The sequence below is a fragment of the Microtus oregoni genome, unplaced genomic scaffold (genome assembly GCF_018167655.1).
Source record: "Microtus oregoni isolate MIOR12 unplaced genomic scaffold, Mior012 000024F_ref0000369, whole genome shotgun sequence".
Lineage (NCBI taxonomy): Eukaryota > Metazoa > Chordata > Mammalia > Rodentia > Cricetidae > Microtus > Microtus oregoni.
This window is the reverse complement of record NW_024543083.1, coordinates 16,077,070-16,100,234: the sequence shown is the minus strand read 5'-3', so window position 1 is coordinate 16,100,234 and position 23,165 is coordinate 16,077,070. Positions and strand designations below refer to the sequence as shown.

Below are 23,165 nucleotides of genomic sequence, written 5' to 3'. Positions count from 1 at the left end.
AAATTGTCAGAGTGGCTACTCTAGCAATTCCAGTCAAGTACCCATCTGTACATAGTCAGCAGGCCTGTGGTTATTCATGGTACACCACAGACTAAAGGGTCCGGCAGTGTATTCCAGGGACAACGTGGCGAACGAGTACCCCATGCAAGGCTCATAGGCCCAGTCTATGGCAGTCCACTCTATAGCTGGCCCCACAGATGACCAGGGCCTCCTGGTCAAGGCAGCCTGCAATGCCATTTGCCACATTCAGAAGTTAGAACGAATTTTGTAGTGGACATCAGCCCAGAGCATGCAGAATACTGACACATGGTGCATACACGGGAGTGTGATGTTTTTCACATTGCTTTTGGCAAAGGTACATACATAGTGTAAGTCTCAACAATAAAACAAAAACAGCAAAACCAAAACAACAAAACCCTGAGGTCTCCAAGGCCCTGAGCTTACATAGCCAGTCCCAGAATTCTGAACCAACATTAAGATTTAAGCTTTCGCTTGGAAGTCCGCAGTTTTTTTCAGGGAGAACTCCCTTCCCTCCCGGCTAGACTTGCTAATCATAGACAGCTGGCTTTCCTCTGCTCTCTGGCCACTTGACTTGTAGTTTGCAGTGTCTTGCAGCATCCAGAGGTTGACGAGACACCGGGGCCTGGGGCAGAAACGTGTTGGCTCTACCACCAGGCTTCTTATGATGGAAGTGCACGTGAACCCTTCTCCGGCCTTAGAGGTTTTCTTATCCAGGGCTGTGACACAGGCGATCCCGGCTGAGCTGTGCCCTGGAGAGGAGGGAAGGAGCGGTTATGATGTAATGCTGCTGCCCCTGCTTGGTGCCCATCCTCCTGCGGTTCTGTAGTAGCAGCTTAGCTCTCACGCAGACCCTGGGAGGGACGGCTGTTCTCCAGCTGGCACCGCTAGCTCTTACTTACATTTGTGTGCCTAATAAGACTCCCTCCAGAACAGGGAGGATCGTAAAGCCACCATGCTGCAAACGAAAAGGCTGGGCCCACAGAGCCCCTTCCAGGTCTTTCCAGGCACAGCTTATGTGTCATGCATGGCAGGTGCAGCATTTTCTCTGTCTTGAAGTCTGGCATGTGAAACATGGTTTCAGTTTGATGTGTCTGTTGTTTAAACTTAATCTTAGCAATAAGGTAAGTGCAGACCTATATAATATTATTGTTTTCACTTAATGAATTTTTGTTTTATTCCCCAGAGCCATAGCAAAGATAGCCAGCCAAGCTCCTTGGTGGATATTCTCTGTAATTGTGTAGCATTTCAATGCATTTTTAAATATATATATATATATATATATATATATATATATATATATATATATTATTTGTCCTTGAGGTAAAGAAGGAATAGGAGGTGGTGGCAGCATGTTATAGTGGGATTGGGTTACTGTTGCTAAATTATCATCTATAAAATAATAGGAAGGGTCATGCATTTATTATCAGTTTGTAATGTTTTTATCCATCAATCTATGGAGAACTCAAGGGAAAAAACATTCTATTTTATAAGAATAAAAATTTACCATCAGTTCCAATAACCCACAATGAGACCCTAACTATCTAACAGGCATTTGTTAAGAGTGGTAGGAGGATGTGGTGGTTAGCATCAGTTCTCTGCTTGACAGAGTCGAGATTCACCTAGGGGATGGACCTCTGGAAATGCCTGTGGGGATGTGTTAGCTGATGTGGGAAGACTTTGGGTGGTACCATTCCTTGCCTGAATTTTGGATTGTGGAAACAGAGAAAAGGGAGAGAGGAACAGCACATGGTCATTACTGTCCCCGTTCCTAAGTGTCAGTGTGATGTGACCAGCTGCTTCAAGCTCCCTCTGCCTCGACTTTCTTCTCAAGACGGACTGTACCCTTGGACTGTGGGACAGAAGAAACCCTGTGTCCGTTCAGTTGCTTCCACTGGAGTCATCTATCATGGCAGTTGGAAGAGAAACCGACAGAATAAACGGTCGATGAGTTTACATTTTCTTGGGCCAATGAAACAATCTTATTAGCTTTCCCAACTTATTCTTCATAGCAACGTTGTGTCAATAACTCCTCATGGGTTGTATCAGTAACAGAGATGAGACAGCTCAGAGGCCTGCAAACCTGTGGAGATCTTGCCAGAGGCCTAACTAAGCTCACAGGTGGCAGTGGGAAGTATTTTCCTGAAAGTTCCATGCAGTGGTCCTTGGCTGCTTGATCTAGATATACCCTTTGCTTTCTAAGAAGAAGAGGTGTGCATTGGTCCCGCTCTAGCCCCGTGAGCTGAGGAGCGAAGCCCACCCTGTGGACCACAGCCAGAATCCTGTGACTGCCTTAGAGTCTACACAGTCTACCCAATAGAAATGTCTGCATAGACGAAGCCCTTTGCTAGCATGTTCCCTAGATCCTGAAGGCAGTAGTTGCCTGCACCTCTTACTACTGCCTAGTGGGACCTTTGTCAGGTGAGGTCCTTGGTAGGGATTCAGCTTTTATGTAATAGCCACTGACCCTCCAAAGACACTGAAAAGAGAGACCCCAAGGAAATGTGGGGACAGGGTTCAGGATGACCAGTCTTTTTATCCAGCAGGACAAGAAGACTCAGGCTTAGGCTGAAGGTTCTGTGTTGCCCTCACATGCTCCTATGTCAGGGAGTTTGAGATGACAGATCTTTCGGATGGGATCCTGGCAAGTTCTTTGGAATCTGCCAAATGCAGCTGCTCTCCTTAGACACTGTGTTTCTCTCAGCCCCACTCCTGAGCCAGTTTGGCCACCTTGGTGCAATGAAGCCACAGAGCAAACGCCAGTGTTGGAGCTTAGCATGTCAATCACGCGTACATTCTCTCTGGGGTTGCAGACTCAGGAGGCCTGGGAAGAAGTTGGGTAGCTCACATGAGCTGAGCACTTCTTCAATGCCAATAACGGCATCCATTGGGGTAGGGTAAAGCTGAGGTAGTACAGGGCCTGGTAAGGAGATGGACTGCATGTTGTAAGGGCACTGGGTTGTTGGAGACAAAGAGCATCTGTCTCTAACAGTTAACTGTAACAAGGCTTTCTAAGGGTATAACCATCCCTTCCTGATGATTTCAGATGAATAGCAAGTAGAGCCATTTGGATATGAACTCTGAACGAGTAGGCACTGTTCCTCTATTCTGCCCTTAAGTCCCCTGAGCAGCTCACCCACACTCCCAGAACCGATGCTGCTGGAAAGAAGACACAGGACTCCCTCTAAGGCCTGTCATCAGGACACCTGCAGAGCTCCAGAGTCCAGTGCTTTGTCCTGTTTGACAAGAGGCTTCCTTTCATCTCTTTTGAGGGGCACCATCAACAAGAATACCACCAGAGAAATCCTCTTTGGTTATCAGTGGATTTCCCTAGCAGTGTACCCCTTCCTGTCTTGGTTTGCATGGGGCCATGGTTTGTTTGTACTCTGTGCCAGGCAGGGAGGTCATAATCTAACCAATCCCCACAAGGGGCTTGGTGCCAGGTTAGGGGGTACCTTCTCCATCCCATTGTGACCCCCACAGATGATACTTGAACATTTCAGGTTTTCTGTTTGGGGGCTAAATGTGGGGAAGCCACATGAGGAAGGAGGAAGAGGCCTTTAGAAGCCAGGCCCAGAAGCTCACACGTAGACTGGGGAGTCATGTCTCCAGAACTCCATCTTGTTGGCTGTAGAGGCCAAAATAAGGAAATCCATTTAAAAACCTTCATATTAATTTGTCAGAAGCAGTCATTCTCTAGGGAGTTCTGCCTCTGCGGGTGGGAAATGAGCTAATTGGGAGAAGTGTGATCCTGTCACTGTGCAGTGGTGTCAGGGGCAGCTCTGTTCTCAGTGACCACCTCCTGGGCCCTGTGAGAAACGCATGTGATAGGAAAACTGTGGGAAACGGTGACACCCTCAGTTCAGAGGATATTCATCCTGGAAGCTTGTCTAGCTAAACCCAGCAGCAGGTACCGCCTTAGCAGAAGGATAAAGGATGGTGGCCTCCCAGGCTAGGCCAGGCCAGGCCCTGGCACCTCTCCATCCCAGTGTGGTACAAACACTCTTTTTGTTCTGAGCCAATTTCTGCCTAATGGTTCTTATCCTGTCTGCCTCTCTCTGCTGCCAGGTGAGGAAAAGGTCTCATTCCTCAGGCCCAGGACTGCCTAGCCTTAAATCAAGAATTCCGTCATCTGTGTGAGCTCTCAGGATAGAGGCTGAGGACAGAGCTTGGTTTCACACAGTGTGTGGTTATGTGTCTTGGTGAATGTGAACTCTATTCACTCATTCGTCTACTTATGAGATGCGCCTTTGGGGGTTTTCTGTTGCTGCTGTAGTAGAATATGGCATAGCATGAGGTGGCCCCTGACCTCATAGGGTTGGTCAGCTGATAGGAGCAGTTATTAAATAATCCTCATCTTTTTCTCCATTGCTAAACAGTGTGATTTTAGCTAAGTGATTTCCTAAATAGATTTTATGAAAACAATATTATCAATGCATTTTTCACAATTTTAGCTCTTGTTACTTTGAACTTTCTTTTGTGGCTATTATTTCGCCAAAGTCTAATTTCCTTCACATTAAAGTTTAGGAAAAACAATCAATCATTTTTATCAAGAAGATTTAAACTTCTGACACTTAAAAAATAACATTTTATTAGGTTCAGGTTTAGCTGCCATCGGTCATACCATTTTTTTTCTTTCTTCCTTGAATTATTGTTGATTTTTTTTTCTGGGTTTAGTCAGAGGGAACTTGGCCAGGCATGAGAAACCCCAAAATTCCAGCAGTAAGTCTGGGGTTCTGTTCACACGGCAGATTGGTCCAGTCTGGTGTTATTGTTATAGCAAGCAGAACTCTCATGAGAGTTCACTGTTCCTTGATTGTCCTTACCTCACCCGTTTTGTGATTTCTGATAACACTGAACCCTCAGTCAGTATCATGTAACAACTTCAATCTCTCAGTTGAAAAAAAAATCATTTGATCGTTCTATGTTGCCAAGACATTACACAATATTAAAATGTAGTTATTATTTATCAATAAAAAACTGTCAAAATGAGTAAAACACAACCCAGGAAGGCGTGGTTCCCAGGGGGGTGGTCATTGTTCTGTGATCTTCATGGCTGGACACAGATAATGGCGTTTACACACACGGTGAATTTTTACAGGAAAACAATAAAGAGAGTTAAAATAAAGAGACAATCAAAGTCAAAGTAAAGAGAAAGCACAAAAGCTTTCAGACTTCTGTGATCAGAAATGAAAATTGAGGGTGCAAGGGGCAAACTGATAGATAAAACTCTCAAGACTAAGGTTTGGTTCCATGAACACTGTCACAGAACTGCTGGGCCATAGCCCTATCAGAGGAGGTGTGGAAATGATGGCCTGCTTGGGTCATAGACGCCATTATTCACTTTTTAACTGAAATATTTTGTAGATAACATCTTTTGATCACATTCATTCCCTTCCTCCCCGAACTCCTTGTAACTCCCTCCACCCCCTTCCTGCCTACCCTTACGTTCTTGCTAGTTCTTTCTACCTTTTTCTCTCCCTGTCTCTGACCCGTCTCCACTCTCTTGATCACTCAAAAACAAGAAACGAAAATTAAAAACAAACAAAATATGTCACAACAAAATGAAACAAAAAGTTGCCCAAAGACAACAGCATAGAGCCTGTTTCTGTTGGCCAAGTACGCCTTGATTTGGGTCTGCCCCGCGTGTTTGGTGTGCCTAGTGACGCTCCATTGGAGAAAAGGGGTTTTTCATCTCCCAGCAAGTATCGACTGCAGGTGGCTTCTCGGCTAGGTGTGAGTCTGCATCCACCCCCTTCTCCGAGCTGGGATTTTTGTCTGATGTGAAAGTATGGTGGTCTCGTGCATGTTGTACAGTCCCTGTGAGTTCATCAGTCCCGCTGTATCTGGAAGGGGCCATTGCTTGGAGTTTAACCCCTACCTCTACATTTTACCGCATTTCCTCCTCCACATAGTAAAGCCCTGAGCCTTACGAAGGGGACTTTGATGAAGACACCCTTTAGGACTGAGTTCCCCAAAGTCTCCTACTCTCTACACATTGTCCAGGTGTGGCCTCTCTTTAGCAGACTAAGGCACTGTCAACAGGGAGTCTCTGATAGAAAGAACGAGGGGAGGGGGCCTTTCACAGGGAGGGCCATGTTCTACAGCTGCTCAAAGAGCAACGTTTAACTAGGGATGAATTAAAGCTTGCGGTGGCCTCAAGAAAACCCTAAGCATGAATGGGAAGGTTATTTCTAAGAATCCGATTAGCATAATCCAACAGAGTTAGTTAGTGGTTGAATCGCACTGACCGAATCTTAGGCTTGTTTTAGTGGTCATAACAGAAAACTTATTCAGGGCATGGCTTCTTAAAACTTTTTCCCCTCACAGCCTTTTGCATGAGAAATTTTCCCATAATTCTATGTATATAGGAATATAAAACAAATTGAAAAACGCATCACTGCTTATAAATCATAAAGAAATTTACTTTGAACAAAGCGTTTGATGTACATGAAATCTTCCCATTTCTCCTATGTGAGGTGGGCGCATGAATCGTGTCCTTTCCAGGAGCCCTCCCACCACGCAGTGCTTTCCCCTTCTCATGGGGACAGAAGGAAACAAGAACCAGCTATGTCCCAAATCAAACTGGACCCACATTTCCAAACCCACGTAACCAAGCAGTTCACTTAGCGAGATCTCCGAACCCGAAGCAGATGTAAGTCATGAGCTGCTTTTTAAAGTCAGGAAAGATGACCAGGCCAATTATTATTACTTAGCATTTCCTTGTCATGATAGAACTGTATAATTAATATGGTCTCATCTATCAAGCATGCAGCCTTAGAGTAGTGCTTTCTGGGATAGCAGGTGTGAGCGCTGCTCCCTACATACAGAACTGCAGTGGGCGCCTTCAGAATCTTCCTCAAAACATAGCTGTTTGGTTTCTCTCCCATCTCGCATTTGTATTGATTTTTGAATTCTTTGCCAAAGCCACACATTTATTTATGTTTTCTCCATATGCGTCCAGAGGATGCTTTGCCCAGGGGAGGTATTACATCATATTCCTCGTTCTCTTATCAAGTTTATAGACTAAAGAGTGTGTCGTCCTCAGCCTGGGATCCTCTGTTGATTTCCGAGCCTCTTGCATATCTGTCATCTTGCGTGAAAAATTGGCTCCACAGCAGGCTGCCCACTTCTGAACACGCTGCGTCACTGTCAATCATGAGTATCGGTTTGTCCGTGTACTGTTTCCTTTGCCTCTGTCTTTGCCCTTAGAAAATAAGACAGCCGGCCTTAGTCCATCTGGGCTACTAGGACAATATACCTTCAATAGGGTAATTTATAAATCATGGAAGAATATTGCTCAATTTATTCTACAGGCTGGGAAGATGAAGAAGGAATCGGCTTGTTCTGTGTCTTGGGGAAGGCTGCTTCCTGCTCTTAGATGGTGACTTCTCACTGTCTCCACACATGGAGGGGCATGGAGCTCTCTGAGGCCTCTCATCCAAGGGTCTAATCCCACTTACGAGGACTCTACCAATCCATGATCTCATCGCCTCACTTTCTACCTTTGGTGCTTGGGTTTCAGCACACGAACTTCGGGCTCAGAGCAATGATCAGACCACAGCAAGCTGCTTGTGTCAACTGATGCTAGTGAATTAGGGCTTGTCTAAAAACATCTGTGAGAAAAAGGTTGTGGTTTTGACCTGTTTGGTGGCGGCCTCATCATTCATAGGACAGAGCGCATTTGACCCTGATCTAAGGGGCATCCGAGTGTCATTATGAAGGTGACCAAGGTCTTCCAGAGAATCATTAGCCCCCGAAGCCTAACCTGTAGGCAGCGAGAGGCAGATTTCAAGAAGGTGTGCACTTGATCAAAGATGAACACGCAGGCTCCTTCTCAGCAATGATTTCTCGGTCTCTAGTTTAGCAGGGTTGGCAGTGAGGCCGGCAGGCTATTAATTGTGTCTTTCTCATCAGGACAGAAAACAGACTTGCACAGAGTCTGCAGTGGCCAGTAGCAGATTTCCCCTAAGCTTGTATTTAGTGAAACGCAGAATCCCCAGTCATTATTCTGGTGGTGTTCACCAGAATAATGGATGACCTCAGCCATTCACATCTCAGCCTCAAAACCAGTCCTCAGAGGGGAGTTAGGGAAATGCAGATTTTAGGGGCCCCGGGGCATTTCCTCTGCGGCTCTTCAGGCTTCAACAATAGAACTAGAACAATAACAGAAACTCAAACTTACATCCTATGTGGCTGGAACAGATTGAAAATTATTCAGCGTAAGTATCAGCTCAGGTGTCAAAGTACTGAAAACCCAGTGACCAGCAGGCAGAAAAGGAACGTGTTCCCTGGGATATAAAGATAAAGTCCTGTTGGAATAAATGCAATTAAAATTTAAATACTTGATGTTGATCCTGGAGAATAAAAGTGAGAACATCATATAATTTATTTTTGTTTGAATGGAGAAACACTTACAAAGGGCTGAGTCCTCACACTGTATTCCTTTCAATTCTATAAAGTTAAAAAAAATAAATCAAAACAGATACGCCTCTGCAGTAGCATGAGCCCCCCTTTTCCAAACTAATTATGATCTAAATTATAATTTTTCTCACAGTCAGATTTGATTTTTAATTAACTTATAATTTGCATACAGTAAAATAGTCAGGTATCTAGTATTGATGTCCTTATTCCACCCACACACCAGTCAGGTACAGACTTTTTTACACTCCAGAAAATTTCCTGTGGCCCTTCCGGGTTAAGCCCTGAGTCAGGAGGAGTCCCCTCTCCATAGATTATATAATTGTGTGGCATATATGTAAAATAAGAAGCAAGTTGCCTGTGATGTCCCTTGTGGTTTGTGGGGAAACTCGTGTGAGAATTGGTTACATTTTTTTGACTCTGAGCAGTGGAAATTGTCCAAATATGTGATATTGAAGATGAAAAGCCATGGATCTCTGAGATGGTGGGAAGGGCCTCAGGATGAAGCTTTTGGGGGCAGAAGATGGGTGGGTACCCATGAAGGAAGGCATAAATAGCATAGTTATTCTCTGTATCTAGGGATGCCCTCAGGAAACACCTTCCACCTCTCTCCTGTAAACTGACACAAGAATGTCAGAAAATGTGTTATGATACAGTGATGGATATTTGAGCGTACAGCAATGTGGGCCACCTTGGGTAATAAAGGACCGTGAGGGAGTTGGGGGATTCTTGCATGAAGCGCGTGGAGAGTGTGGAGGGCTGAGCAGGGAGGGCTCTAATGTCATTGTAACCAACAGAATAACTAAGTAAGTGGAAGACGGTAGATTTGCCAGTCTAAAACAGCGCGTTTCTAGAAGTCCAATTTGCCAATGCTCAGTGCATTTGAGAGTTCAGATATCTGCTGTCGGATGCACTTAGTGGCTGCGATGCTTATCTGCCATGAAGGCTCCTGCACAAGGGTTTGTGACTCGGTCATCATTTCAGTGTCTAGACAGGTACAGCAGTGTCCTTGTGCTGCCGGGCAAGCTTGGAGCACAGAGAGCTGAGCAGTTCTCAGGACAGTGATGGTGTAGGTAGTGGGAGTTTTGTATGGGTGGTGATCAGGGTCCACCAACTTCCGGGCAGTCTTTTCTGTATCAACGCATCTTTTGGAATTCTTAGCTGGATTTGCAGGGGAGAAATGGGAGGAGTTGGGCATGGAGCAACCCTGGAGACAGTTAAGCCCCATGCTATTTATGACTTCCTTCATGGATGCCCACCTATCTTCTAATGTGGCCCCAACTCAGTAAGAAAACCAGTCCCATTTAATTCATGAACACAAGTTCCTCTTCATGGTGTCCTCATGAATAGTGCTGACTGTTTTCAAATTCTAAGTCATGCAACATAGGATACAACATGTTCTGTAAGCTTCAGGGCACAGAGGCCCGCCTGTATCATCCATGGAGCACACCAGGTGCTTCAGGGTTTTTCATCACACACCTTCGAGTCATATAATAAGGACAATAATTCCTTTTATTTAATGGTCACTAGAACATCATGTGTGGAAAATGGTGTTTGGCAGATAGATGATTTCTGGAGCTCTCACTCTTGTTGACAAGAACATTCCCCTGACATGTTGGTATTGGGTTCCTGGCAACCCCAAGAAGCTGATGTTTGTTTCTGTTCGAACCATTGGGTATCCATGAGTTGCTCAGCCATCTCTATATGACAAAGTGCCCATGGCTCACCGTTCCCGTGCTGGAAACTGAGCTTGAGACTCAGCCTGAGTGGCTGATGGGCCGCACTCTGTCGCCTCTCTGTTCTAGAGAGGACGGCGCCACCAGAATAGCTTGGGCTGTGCTGTAAAAATAGTCATAATAACAATGCTGGGATGTGCGTGGTGCCTTCTCTTGAAATTTCAGAGCGGCTCCCAGGAGGCAGGGTGACTCACTGACAAGCCGGCTGGGGGGAGCTCAGTGGAGGCTGCTTCCCTTTTCAGCAAGCGGTCGTACATAATCGTCAGCGCCGCGTCTGAGGTGCCTACATCTGGAGAGACACCCCTGTTACGCATGGAAGAGATGCTTTGAGAGGCCCGCCTCCCACACCCTCAGGATGTGCCTTTCTTAGGAACCACTGATTTGTCAACTCCAAACTATTTTAAAAAAACAGCTCCAAATATAGACGGCAGTGCACACACTCTTAGTCATCCATCTCTCTCAGCCCTTCTAAAACAGTTCTGACCAGGTGGCTGAGTTCGGCCCAGGCTGGGCTCAGGTCCACTGGGAATCTCCTTCGTCTGTGTTGGAAACAAGGACCAAACTTCCCTATCTGGATGAAGTGCAGAGTTACAGCCCCCTTCAGACTTCCAGTAGGAGGAAGAGCTAACACACCTCCTTGAAAATCTCTACTCCCTGTGGGACTGTGGTCCTGGAGGGCACAGACTCTGCTGATCAGTGGTGTCCCCTGTTAGCAACCTGTGTCTTTGCCACTGTTAGTTTTCCCAGCGGCCATCGACCCTCATTCCCCAAAAGTGGGGATGTTGCTCTTAAGTTCCCTGAGGTCCACATCAAGCTCAGCCCTGTACTCTAGTATTTCTCACCAGGCTCAAGGACGGTGACTTTGGATAGCAAGTTCCCAGTCTGTTGTTGGCAGTCAGAGCCCCTCTAGCTGCCTCCTCTGTGAGTGTCGTGAATAGTACTTCTGGATGGCCCTTGTCCTACCATCAGGGAGATCTCAATCTTGTTGGCTAACACAAACTAAACTCTCTGGAATGCATGGTTCAAACCTTCACACATTCACTTTGTGCTCCTCTGTGAACTGGGGTCTCCTCCATTTCCTGTGTCTTCTACAGTAGTTCTGCCATTGAGGGAAAACTTGGGCCATACCCACTCATGTTTAATAGTCTGTAGCTTCCAGTGCCCAGACATTGCATGCAGTAGGGCCCACAGTCAAATTATATTAATCTGGACGTCATCCCGTCTGTGCAAACTCTGTTGCAATCATGCAACAGAGGTCTGTTGCCAAGAGCTCAGGAAAGCACTTCATTTTTGACAGGCTGTCTGTGATCTGTGCAGGGTTTGTTTTTTTTTTTTTTTTTTTTTTTTTTTTTTTTTTTTTTTTTTTTTTTTTTTTGTGGGACTCCTCCTTGCAAGCAGTTTTGTTGGCACAGCAGCTGGAGCCTCAGTGGCAGAGACAAGTAGGTCCACCTTTGCTGAGCTGCCTGCTCTCCCAGAGCTTGTCTGCAGAATGAAGTAGGAGATGTTCAACTGTCAGGAGGATGGAGGAGGTGGCCAGTTAAACCTTATATGGAATCCCTAAGCTCCCATCGGTGATAATTGGAAAACCTGGTCTCTGTACTAAGCGATGGCCTTTAACAAGAAGGCTGTCATGCTCTGTGTGGCTATGAGAGAAGCTGATGGGCACTATGCTAACTTAAAGATGTCAGATAGAGGGCTGGAGAGATGGCTTAGAGGTTAAGGACGCTGACTGTTCTTCCAGAGGTCCTGAGTTCAATTCCCAGCAACCACATGGTGGCTCACAACCATCTACAATGAGATCTGGTACCCTCTTCTGGCCTGCAGTTATACATGGAGGCAGAACACTGTATTGTATACATAATAAGTAAAATCTTTAAAAAAAAAAGATGTCAGATAGAAGGATAAGTAAGGATCACAAAAATGTTTGACTCAGAGAAGTAAAGACCCCAAGCTGAGAAAGGGCAAGGTTCCCCCAGGGAACACACAGGGCTCAGTTAACTGGGGAAGTGACTTCTGGGGACCTACTCTGCAGCATAGTTGTGATGGTTAGCAAATGCACTCCTCAGAGTTGCTGGGTGGACTCATGTTCAGTGCTCACCAAAGTAAAGACGAGCTAACGAGGCTGTGCGTGTGTTAATCAGCTTGATTCATTCACTAAACAATGTGTACATCATTCAAACTATCATGCTATACGCTGTGGATGAATAGACTTCTTGTCAATTAAAAAGCTGATTTATCACTATATTTTCCACAAGCTCTTCACTTTTAATGTTAAAAATAAATTTAAATTTTTTGTTGTATCAAAATAAGAATTCATACACTACTGATATGCTATTCTTAAACCCAATAATTCCCTAACCAAAAAAAAAAGAGAAGTAATGGATTAAAATTAATGATTGTTTAAAGAGCCCAGCTCATTGCCTGACTTATTAACAACTGTTTGATAATGGTCCCATGTGTGTCATGGAAGGGCCACAACAGCACCCAGCCCGGATCCTATGATCATCAAGTCCCATAGGAAAGAGAAGAGTGCCTCACAGCACAGGTACCTCAGTCACCTGAGAGCTCTCTCTGGGGCCACTAAAACCAGCACTGGAGAATCATATATTTGCTCATGAGAACCTAGCCTTAGGGCCCCATGCTGATTCTGGGACTGTAGTTTTAAAACACTATGCCTGGGAAGAAGCAGTGGCCTTCATTGAGGTGTGGGCTGAGTTGAGGATGCAGAACCAAGGTGTTGCATTGATTTGTGATGCAGATCAATATTGCCACTTCAAAGACTTGCTAAACAGAAGACACATGACCATTTGTAAAAACAATGGATTTTGAGGGGCTGGTACTCCAGAATAAGGAAAATGGACGACAGTGTATATGGAGGGTTCGATGACCAGAGGGGAGAGTGCATGAGGAGTCAGCTGAAGAGGTCAGGGCCCTTTAGGATTTGTTAGAAAGGCTGTATCCTCTTGCTGGAGCACAGTAGGGCACCCAGACACAGAACTGTCACATGTTGTATTAGATTCATTCTTAGCATGAGCTCTTGAAATAAGGGTCATCTTATCTGGGGCGTATGGAGAAGGATGCTCACTGCAGAAGCACGTTTTTGACAGCTGCCATAATGGGAGAGAGTTGGGAATGAAGACACAGCTTCAAATCATGTATCATAAATTAGATCAAGAAGGCTTGGGGCTGGCTACTTCTTGTTTAGCCCTAGCAGCTGATTCTGGTTAGAGACTGTATATCTACTTGGACGTTTGTTTTTTAAGTTGTTTCAAATTTTTTTGTAAATAATATTTTATTATAAGTTTGGTATTTATTTTACATGTGCATGCATCCACATAGAAGTGCACGCGCACGCGTGCACACACACAGTGGGGGTGGAGTCTATATATCTCCAGATACCCTCCTCATTAGAGCCCCAATATGTGTTGTTTTTCCCCTGTCACAAGCACTGAGCCTCCTGTTTACTCTAGAATGAATTTGGGCTCCTGTCTGATGCCTGAAGACAAGACAGGTGATGTCCCTTTAGGAATATCCACTTAAACACAATGTCAGAATCATATAAATTGAGTTCTAACCTGAAGATCATTGGCTTCTGCCTCATGAAGTCCTGGGTACTAGACCAGACAGACCTGCGTCCTTGCATTTGGACACAGGAGACAGCTTGGCTTTGATTGTCATCAGCCAAGTCTGGTGAGACAGATCAGTGTTTTCAAATACAGGATAACAAGGACATTATGTCTGGTGACCCGAGTCTCCCAGTGTGTCAACAGGACAATGACATGTCCCCATCTAGGGTGTGCCAGCTGTTTAACCCATGTGGCACCAGAGTCTTGAGTGTGGCTCCAGACACTGCAGCAATGAATGCACAACCTCATCATTTTAACAAGTAAAATATCCATTAAAAGAATAGAAAATGTAGCTGGGGGATATGGCTCAGTTGGGAAAGTGTCTGTTGCATAAGCATAAAAGCCCGTCTTTGACTCTCAGAACCCATGAAAATAAAAGCGAGATATGGTATATGAGCTTGTGAGCCTAGGGCTGAGGAGGCAGAGACAAGTGGATCCCTGGGGCTCACTGACTAGCCAGGTTAGACTAATTGTTAAGCTCCAGGCCCTTTAAGAGACCTTGCATCAAAAAATCAAGGTGGACCATTCCTGAAGAACAGTATCTAAGATTGATCTTTGTCCTATACGTGTACACAGACACATGTGCATGGATGTGTGCAACCTACATGAACACACATACACATGCATATGCACAGACTCAGAGTGGGAGAAGAGAAGGTAAAATGTGATATGGAGGAAGGACTGGTTTGGCAGAGACAAAAGAAACAAGGAGGAGGTAGAGATGGGGGGAGGGAATATGGAAGGTTCTGACTTCATGGTCTGTCTGTGCTTCCCTGGGGTGGCCACAAGAATGTACCACATATACCACATTGACCTCAAGACATGAGGACCATTCTACACAATCCTACTGGATAGAAACCTAGAGTCTAGGTGGGGTAGCGATGGCATCTTCTGAAATTGCTTCTATGCGTATAGATGCTGTCTTTTTCTTGTGTCTTCATGGGTCATCTGTCCTCCTCTCTGTGTGTCCTCACGAGGAGCCTGTTTTTTTTTTCTGGGTAGATCCAGCCTCCATTTTTTTTTTTTTTTTGATTTTTCGAGACAGGGTTTCTCCGTAGCTTTTGGTTCCTGTCCTGGAACTAGCTCCTGTAGACCAGGCTGGCCTCGAACTCACAGAGATCCACCTCCCTCTGCCTCCCGAGTGCTGGGATTAAAGGCGTGCGCCACCACCGCCCGGCTCCAGCCTCCATTTTTAACTCCTGCATTTTGTCTGCCTACAGAAAGGACATAGGCACACCAACTAGTGTTACTGATGTATAGTGCCTGGTCTCTTGACCTGGGCCCCAGAGTTTGGGCATGTCTCTTCCTGCAGCCATCTGAGAGGTCCTTCCTCCAGGAATCAGTGGGGTTGGAGCCTACCCTCCATGCCAGCCAAGCAGGCAACATCATTCCCTATGGCACAGCAGTGCAGCTTTTGCTTTGTAGTTTATTAAGAACAAAGAAGATGGCCCTAGGTTTGTGTCAACTCCTCAAGAGAATAACCAAGAGACTGCCAGCAATGTGCATCCTGCTTGCGCTTCAGGTAGAGTCAGGGATTTGAGTAACTGACAGTTAAGATGTGGGCAGTCATAGTAAACTGTGTGGGGTGCCTGGTAAAGTGAGAACCCACAAAAGTTTATTTAATAATTTACTAAGGGGTGCAATGAAAAACAAACTCACAAATGCAAAAGAAGACAGATGCTGCTGAACCAGCTGCTTCTGTCTGGTAGCTCTAAAGGCAATGAGTTCTGGCTCCGACCACCCAAGAAAGCGTGCTCACGTGACCCTTAACCTCTACCTAATTTGGTCACCTGAACCAGCTCCCACATAGAAACCAAGTTCTTCAGTTACATCTCCAGAGAAGACCACACTCATGGCTAGTCACCCCCAAATGTCATTGGCTAAACAGATTGAGCTCCCACAACAGTAAACAGAGTCCATTTGGCTACATGGCAGTTCTCAGAGCCCTGGTCCCTTCACAGCCATGGCTAAGGGAGCTGGCTTCTAAAGAGAGTCTGAAACAATAGTGTACATTTAGTCTCTAAAATTCACTGGAGCGTGAAGGAAAACACACCCTCAGGAATCTGCTGGCCTGTGTGCAGTTCTGTGACTTCCTGATGCTCCTCACTGAAAGTCAGAGAGTGCCTCAGCATCTGGCCTGTTCTTGCCACTCTATTTCATTTATTTAAAATTCCTTGTTATCCCAAGCCAGAATCTTCTCTCATATTGACCCTCCTACTAACTTCTGGAGGTGCTAATAGGAAAGCCGGCTCTCTGCAGGAACTAGGAGGGAGTAACGGATGGGACTCCGGAATGGTCTCCACTCCTCCTGACCTCTGCCATACTTGCTTTTCTGCTGTCTAGACTCTAGTGATGAGGGGGTCTGTGACCAGAAAAAGCACAGACAGGGGAAGCTGGGCGTCTCACTGGGTCCCTGCGACTAGCTGCCAAAGCCACACAGCTTTCCATGGAGGGTGACAAGAGCAGGTGTGGGTGACTACTGCTTTCCTCACATCTGTGTGTAGCGCATGAATGTGTAACAAAGTGCATATCATACACAGCAGCGCCCTGGTGGCTGTGGGGTGGTGGGCTCAATTCGAGTCAGAGGAGAGATCCATCTTCACTCACACACTGATCCCGCCTAGAGAGCGGTGTGGCTCCAGTGCTGTAAGTCTCTGTCAGCATCGACTTCGTAACCAGAACTCAAAACCAGAGTACTTCCTGTTTCCAGATAACTACAGCCTCAATGTGGACCTCATTCATCTGGTGCCATCATGTTCTGAGCTAAGCCTCAGAGACCTGCCACCCAGGCTGTTTGTGTGCCTGCCTGTCTGTCCTCATTCCTGCTCCCCTTAGCCAAAGAGTGGAGTGTGAAGAACCCTGGCAGAAGCTAAGAACTATGATCTGCAAGCAAGGTGGAGCGACGTAGCAGGCAGACTCCATAGAAGGGAAGAGGCAGAGGTCCTGCTTCAAGCCACCTATGGGGCAGGCATGCCTGACACCTAGTTTGGCAAATCTGCTGCCACAGTAACACCCCGGTCAGACCCTGGGGGAGCAGAACACCAATGAAAAGGCTTTCCCATGGTAACAGGACGTTTCTGCTTCTTGCTTCAGCAGAGTTAGTGTAGGCCAAAGATGTGGGATCCATCCCTGATGCCTGCTGGAACTCTTAGGTAGAGAGGTGTGGCTGCAGTACGACATGTCCCCACACAGACTGAACTATGGGGCTGATCCTTGCAAGAGACCTATATGGGGAGAGAAGACCCCAGTGATAAGCAGTTCTGTTTGGATGCAAAACATACCCAGGCCACCTAGTCAACAGCCCATAGAGGAAGACCACAGAGGTATCCTGACAAGGATTAAGGATACAGCCAGCAAGGAAAGTAGAAAGAATGCCTAAAGGAAGGGAACAGTAAGAGAGGAAGAAAGAGAAATGTTTTACTTCTCTCTGCAAAGCTATGCTGAGGACCTAGCCAGAGCTGGGAGGAGACGGAAGAGCACACAAGGTGCCAATAGGGCCAGGTTGTCTTTCCTCTACTGAGGGTCACTGATGGTGATCTTCTGAAGAATGCACAGAGTAGAAAGGACGGGGCAGCTTGAGATGTAAGGGGAAGCAGCCTACCACATTTTATGCCCACCTGTGTACCAATCACACCAACATTTTAGCTCTTGACATTGTCCTGTAGCTTCCTTGGGTGTCACTTCTTCCAAGTGTCAGTCTGAGCCCCGATGCTCTGAGTGGCATCTCTGAGCCACATCGAAGAGAAATATTTACACATATGGGAAGCCCAGCCTTTTCACTATTGGATTTCACAAAAAATAATTCCAGTTGGAGGGCTGCCTTTTCCATCTGGACGAGTCAATCAATTAATGTCAACAAATCAATTAAAGTTTACATGGAAATTACCCCGGTGGCCACGGAAGGCTCGCCTGGGAGTTTTGATCCAGCTGGCTGTTAACAGCACCATCAGCCGAGTTAAGGGAAGTACATGAGCAGGGACAACCGGCTGATCCCCGCGCGAGCACTCGAGGCTGCCCACACATTCATGCCACCAAGCATAGCTCCTGTTGTTGATGATATCTTCATTTCATTGTGGTGCTGTTTCCAGTGCAAGCTTCTTGACGGTAGTTATCGCTCTCCCCTGGTGTGTTTGTCATGAGTAGCAGGACTGCCCTCTGGGTTAGCGTCTCCATGCAAGCCCCAAGAGCCCTTTGCTGTAGGACCCAGAAGCTGTGCTCTCTGCCACCGTGTCATACTTATCCACGTTGGGGTGGGGGGGTCTGTGGTAGGTGGAGCTACAGAGTGAAGCTTAGCCAGCTCAGAACACATACACATAGGTGCCTCTGAGCTTTGCCCTTACTGCTCACTGGTCTGACTTGGCCACCATGGAGCTCTAAGTGACTGGCTCTGGTGAACTGGTCAACCTCACTCATTCACCTTTCTCTGAAAATGAAAGGGGGCAAAGAGGCATGGTGGTGAAGAGGATCTAGGATTCATCAGCATAGAAGTTGCTAGATCGTTCTTGACTTACAAGGCTTGACTTAATGATTTTTCGACTTTCCCATGGTGTAAAACCAATAGGAACTCGATAGAATTCTGAGTTCTGATCCTTTTCATAGCTGGTGATGTGTAGTGTGATGCTCTGTCTATAGTACTCGACAGCGGCAGAGACCTGCAGCTCTTGTCGGCCACACAAGTCTCCAGGGGAACTCAGGAGCCCTGTAGTGTGTTCTACCATAGCCTTGTAGGTCAACAGGCTGTGTGAGATGCAGTTTCAGCTTGTATTTTCTGTGTGCCTGTCCCTGCTTTCACAGCAAAGGATATACCCCTACCTTGCACCAGTCTCCAATGTGAGTCTCAGGTTTTCCACTTAAAATTGATCTTACCTTGAATCATGTGTAGTGGTTCCTGTAACTTTAGTGCTTAGGAAGCTGAAGGCCAGTATGCAAGACCCTGTATCAAAACCAAACAAGCATTAAGCAAAATCTTTTATAAAAAGTTCACACAATGGGACAAAGATGATCCTCACGTTTCTGGTCGCTCATTCTGGGAAGGTCATTAGTCCACTGGAGCACTAAAACTTTTCCCTGAAATAATTTAATAATTTTAATGTACCCAATCATGCATGTGTACACACACACACACACACACACACACACCATGAACTGAATTACTGAGAAGAATTCTGGCATATAAATTTTTATAGAAATGCAATTATAATGCCTTCACCTTAAATAGGAGTAATTGGAAGTTTGGGTGAACAGATATCGTTCAGGAATTCACTTTAATAAATAAATAAATACGTTGTAAGATTAGAGTTGGTTAAGCCTTTCCCTTGTAATACAGTTTGGCTGTCAATTTATATAGCAATTTCTCTTTTTGTTTATTTTGTAGAAAATGGATTCTAAGCTGTAGAAATGAGTACAGGTTATTTATTATCAGCCATTGGTACTGGACAGAAAGATAAAAGGATACAGCACAGGCCCACACAGTCAGGGTCAAGAAGAGAGGACAGAGCTCTCAGGTGGGCCAGTGTCACCAGATGGGTCAGAAGGCACAAGAATTGATCTCCTTAGAAAAAAATTAAGACCTTAAAACAATGATCTCCAGGGTCTTTGCCCTGTGAGGTCAGTGCCAAGCCACTGTCTGGTAGAGTTCTGTGGTAGTTTGAATGTAATGAGCCCCCTAAGCTCAGAAGGAGTGCCACTTTTGGGAAGTGTGGCCTTGTGAGAAGTAGGTGTGGCTTTGTTGAAGGGAGTGTGTCCCTACAGGGGTGGGCTTTGAGGTCTCTTTTGCTCAGTGTCACGGTCCACTTCCTGTTGCCTTCTGATCAAGGTGCAGCCAGCACTGTGTCTGCCTACACACTGCCCTGCTCCCCACCATGGACTGAACCTCTTCATCTCTTCCTAAGAGATGCTGTGGTCATGGTGTCTCTCCACAGCAGTAGATCACTGACTAAGACAGGGATGACATAGGAGAGAGCAGCTCTCTCACATACAAAGGTTTATGTCTGGAAAGTTCGGGTTCCAAAACTTTCCATGGAATGCAAGCTTGTGGGACAGAGTACAAACTGTTGTGATGCACACACGGCAAAGAGTTTTGAAGATAAGACAATGGACACCAGCAGACCAGCGTCTTTGTCCTCTGTGACGTGTGGTTCCATGACTCCCACCCCAAAATACCCTGGTGGAGATTCTGTGTAATAGAGTTCAAATTGTACATTTCTGGCAAGATTCCTCTTTATTGGAAAAAGTGGAGAAGTCAGAAATGACCCCTAAAGAAGAACAGAATGACGTAGGAAAATTAGACCTGGTAAGACATGGGGCGGGGAGAAACCTGAAGCAAGGAATTGACCTTACCAATCTTTCTCTAGCAGGCTGAGTAGAGCTTGAATTCAGCTGACCCTAGACCTCTGTGCTCAGTGAGGGAGTCTTGTTTTAATTTCCTGTGTGTATTTTGTCCTCTTTCCTGTGTATACCTCGGTTTCCAGCAAGGACTAATTCTCCATCTCCACCGTCTTCACTCCAGAACTCTGTACTCTGTCACTTAAGGTGTCTTTTGTCCTCTGGCTCCTAATTTGTCCCCGGTGCTTATGAAAACCGTTCCCTTCACCTCCTCAAGGGCAGAGTCTAGCAGTTGTTCTGGAATGATTCATGGTGCTTCCACTCAGACCACACTGCTTATTCATCATTGAGCCATCTATCCAGATCCCTGCTCCCTGCGGGACATGTCCCTGAGACGCCGGGCCGTTCCCTTGCCGAGTTCCACATACCGCTGACCTCCTCTGATAACCTGTGACCCTAGAAAAAGCTGTCCTACCCACACTGCGGCCCCAACTCAATGAGGTCATTTCATTTGGCCCATCAACAACAAACGCAGGACGAGCGTGCTTCCAAAGCGCATGATGCTTAGCCGCAAAACCCAGATCCTAAAGGCCAGATGAAATCAGACAGCTGGGCCTGAGCACATGCACACCTTCCTGCCTATTTATAACCCATTGCTGATTTTGCTGAACTGGGCAAAGGGAGGCCTCAGAGACAAAGTGACTCTACTTTTTTGTTTGTTGAGTTTGAGTGACGTCCCCTGCTGAATCTGGAGCGACAGTCCCCTTGCCTTCCACACTACCCCCGGGTGGTACCATTGCTCTCAGTGGGTATGTTTGGAGCTCCGGGGGGGGGGTTAGGGGGGCTTTTTCCCCTTTATGAGTGAACAAATGAGGCAACCTTGAGAAGGAGCACTTAGAGGGAGATGGAGAGAAGCAGAGGACAAGGGCGACTGGGAGGTTAGAGTCCAGTAGAATGGGGAACCATTCTGTCCCTGCCAATGGGAAAAGTGTTGCTTAGAGTCATGGAAATCATGTTCCTCTGAGGAAAGACCCTTGTATTGGTCAAGAGCCTCCCAACCACAGAGCCAAGGAAGAGTGCTGCCTGCATATATGTAATGAGTTTCTGGATACATAGATATTAAGGAGTTGTCAGTTCACAGAATTGTGAAGGGTTAGTATGCTGATGTCTTCTCAACTCTGAAGCTAGTCAGTATCTCGATTATAGGTGCTTCAGTTAGGGGAAATGCCCTCTTATTCAAGGAGGGGCGTTTGCTTGATTGAATGTGACCCCTCCCCCCCACTGAAATGTGAATCTTGTCCATAAATCCTCTCACTTACATATAGCAGTAATGTCTGAACTACTTGGGCCTGTTCCTCAGTGTCGCCCTACCAGAGCCCGCCTGTCCCAACAAAACCCGGAGAGATGTGGGCATGGCCAGGAGCAGGCACATTCCACTGGCTCTACCCCGAGGCTCCATTGCTACATGCAGTGCCTGATATTCCAGCCCAGTTGAATGTTGACCCAGGATCAGAGAAAGGACAGCAGAAACGTATAGAACAGACGGGAAGAGGGGGCCCCAAAGTGCTGAGGATTGACGAGCATGAGATAGGTGCCCACAGAGACACAGGTCTCCTCATTAGCTCAGTGACTGTGTTCTATAAGGTTCTCATGGTGAATACCCACTGAATGGTGTTCAGTGGTTCTGTTCCATTACACTTAGGCAGACTGGAAGTGTGTCCTATAGCTTCTGGCCAAAATATTCTTATCTGTGGATCAATAGGTGGCCATACTTAATTTGTTTTTTTTTTTAAAATGCCTATTTAATATTTCCTGTTGATACATTAGAATAGAATTCCCCACCATTGGCACCGTAACTCACACTGATAAAGCTACCCCTTCACACCTGCTTTGTCTATAAAGCATATTACAACCTTCCTGTTCCTAGGCACTGTGTTTGGGGGCCCTTTGAACAGTGCAGACGACAACCAAAAGTATCAACATGGTGCTTAGTCACCAGAGAATGAGACACTGTACCCTGTGGGGGCAAAAGTAAAGGTAGAACATCTTGCTGGCCCTGATGGCAGCACTTTCATGGTGCTCTGGCATGGAGGTGGAACATTGCCTTGCTGGTCCTGTTGGCATTCCTTGCATACTGCTCTGGCATGGAGAGGTAGCAGTATTCTGCTGGTGGTGTTTGCACAGTGCTCTCTGGGCTGTTTCTGCTCTCACTGGGCCCATGAGAATCACCATGGAACTATGAGTATGGGTGGTTATTGTTAGTGAGTGGAGACTTTGTCAATATAGAATCTGCAGCTGAGAAGGACCAGCCATGTCTGCAGAACATGGTGAACAAGACGGACTGCAGATTGGGAGCCCAGGACTCATTGGCTGTGATAGAGGAATGAGAATAATACAGTCAGTACCTCATAGGAATGGCCCACACTTTATGAATATCCTTCTATAACATATGCAACTTCTAGATGTTCAGCTCCATCTTGGCCAGTTGGCTCTGAACAAATGAGACCTACAATGGAAAGACCTTTATCTACATATCAGAGTGTGGAAGTCCTCATTACCCATGTAGTTGACACACTGGCTCTAAAACCGCCTTGCACACATGGAGCTTTGGGTATAAACAGGCCCAGAAGTGGGTAGGATAGTGAGAAGGGACTGAGTTTGTCACCGGTCAGGGTGTTGTGGTCCCCAAAGTGCAGGCATTTCTTAGTGGTTATTCTTCACTTTGGCTGATGCTTATGATGTCTGGTCATGCCTGTGGGGTCTTCCCTGGAAAAGGAGGAAACTTATAACCCTCTCAGGCTCCTTCTCTGAACTCAGTGCCCTGTTGTTCTCTGACAGAAAGGTTCCTATCTCCACAGCATGGAAGAGTGCAGCATCTGCTCAGTCTTGGCTCTTCCCGCGCTCTGAGTACTTCTCCTTAGGTCTCGGCCTCCCTACGTCAGGTTGACAATGCCTGGTCATAGTCTTAAAGTTGAGTTCAGGTAGAGAAGGAAAAGGAAAATGAGTGCTGGATGACAGGGTCTCCCACCCAGAGTCATGT

General features: G+C 46.2%; 1 protein-coding gene across 2 annotated transcripts in view; it reads left to right on the top strand.

The window, feature by feature from the left end:
- The window catches only part of Dlgap2 (DLG associated protein 2), a 691,629-nt gene that overhangs the window by 335,412 nt on the left and 333,052 nt on the right, over window positions 1-23,165 (top strand). The gene's annotated exons all lie outside the window — the stretch shown is intronic.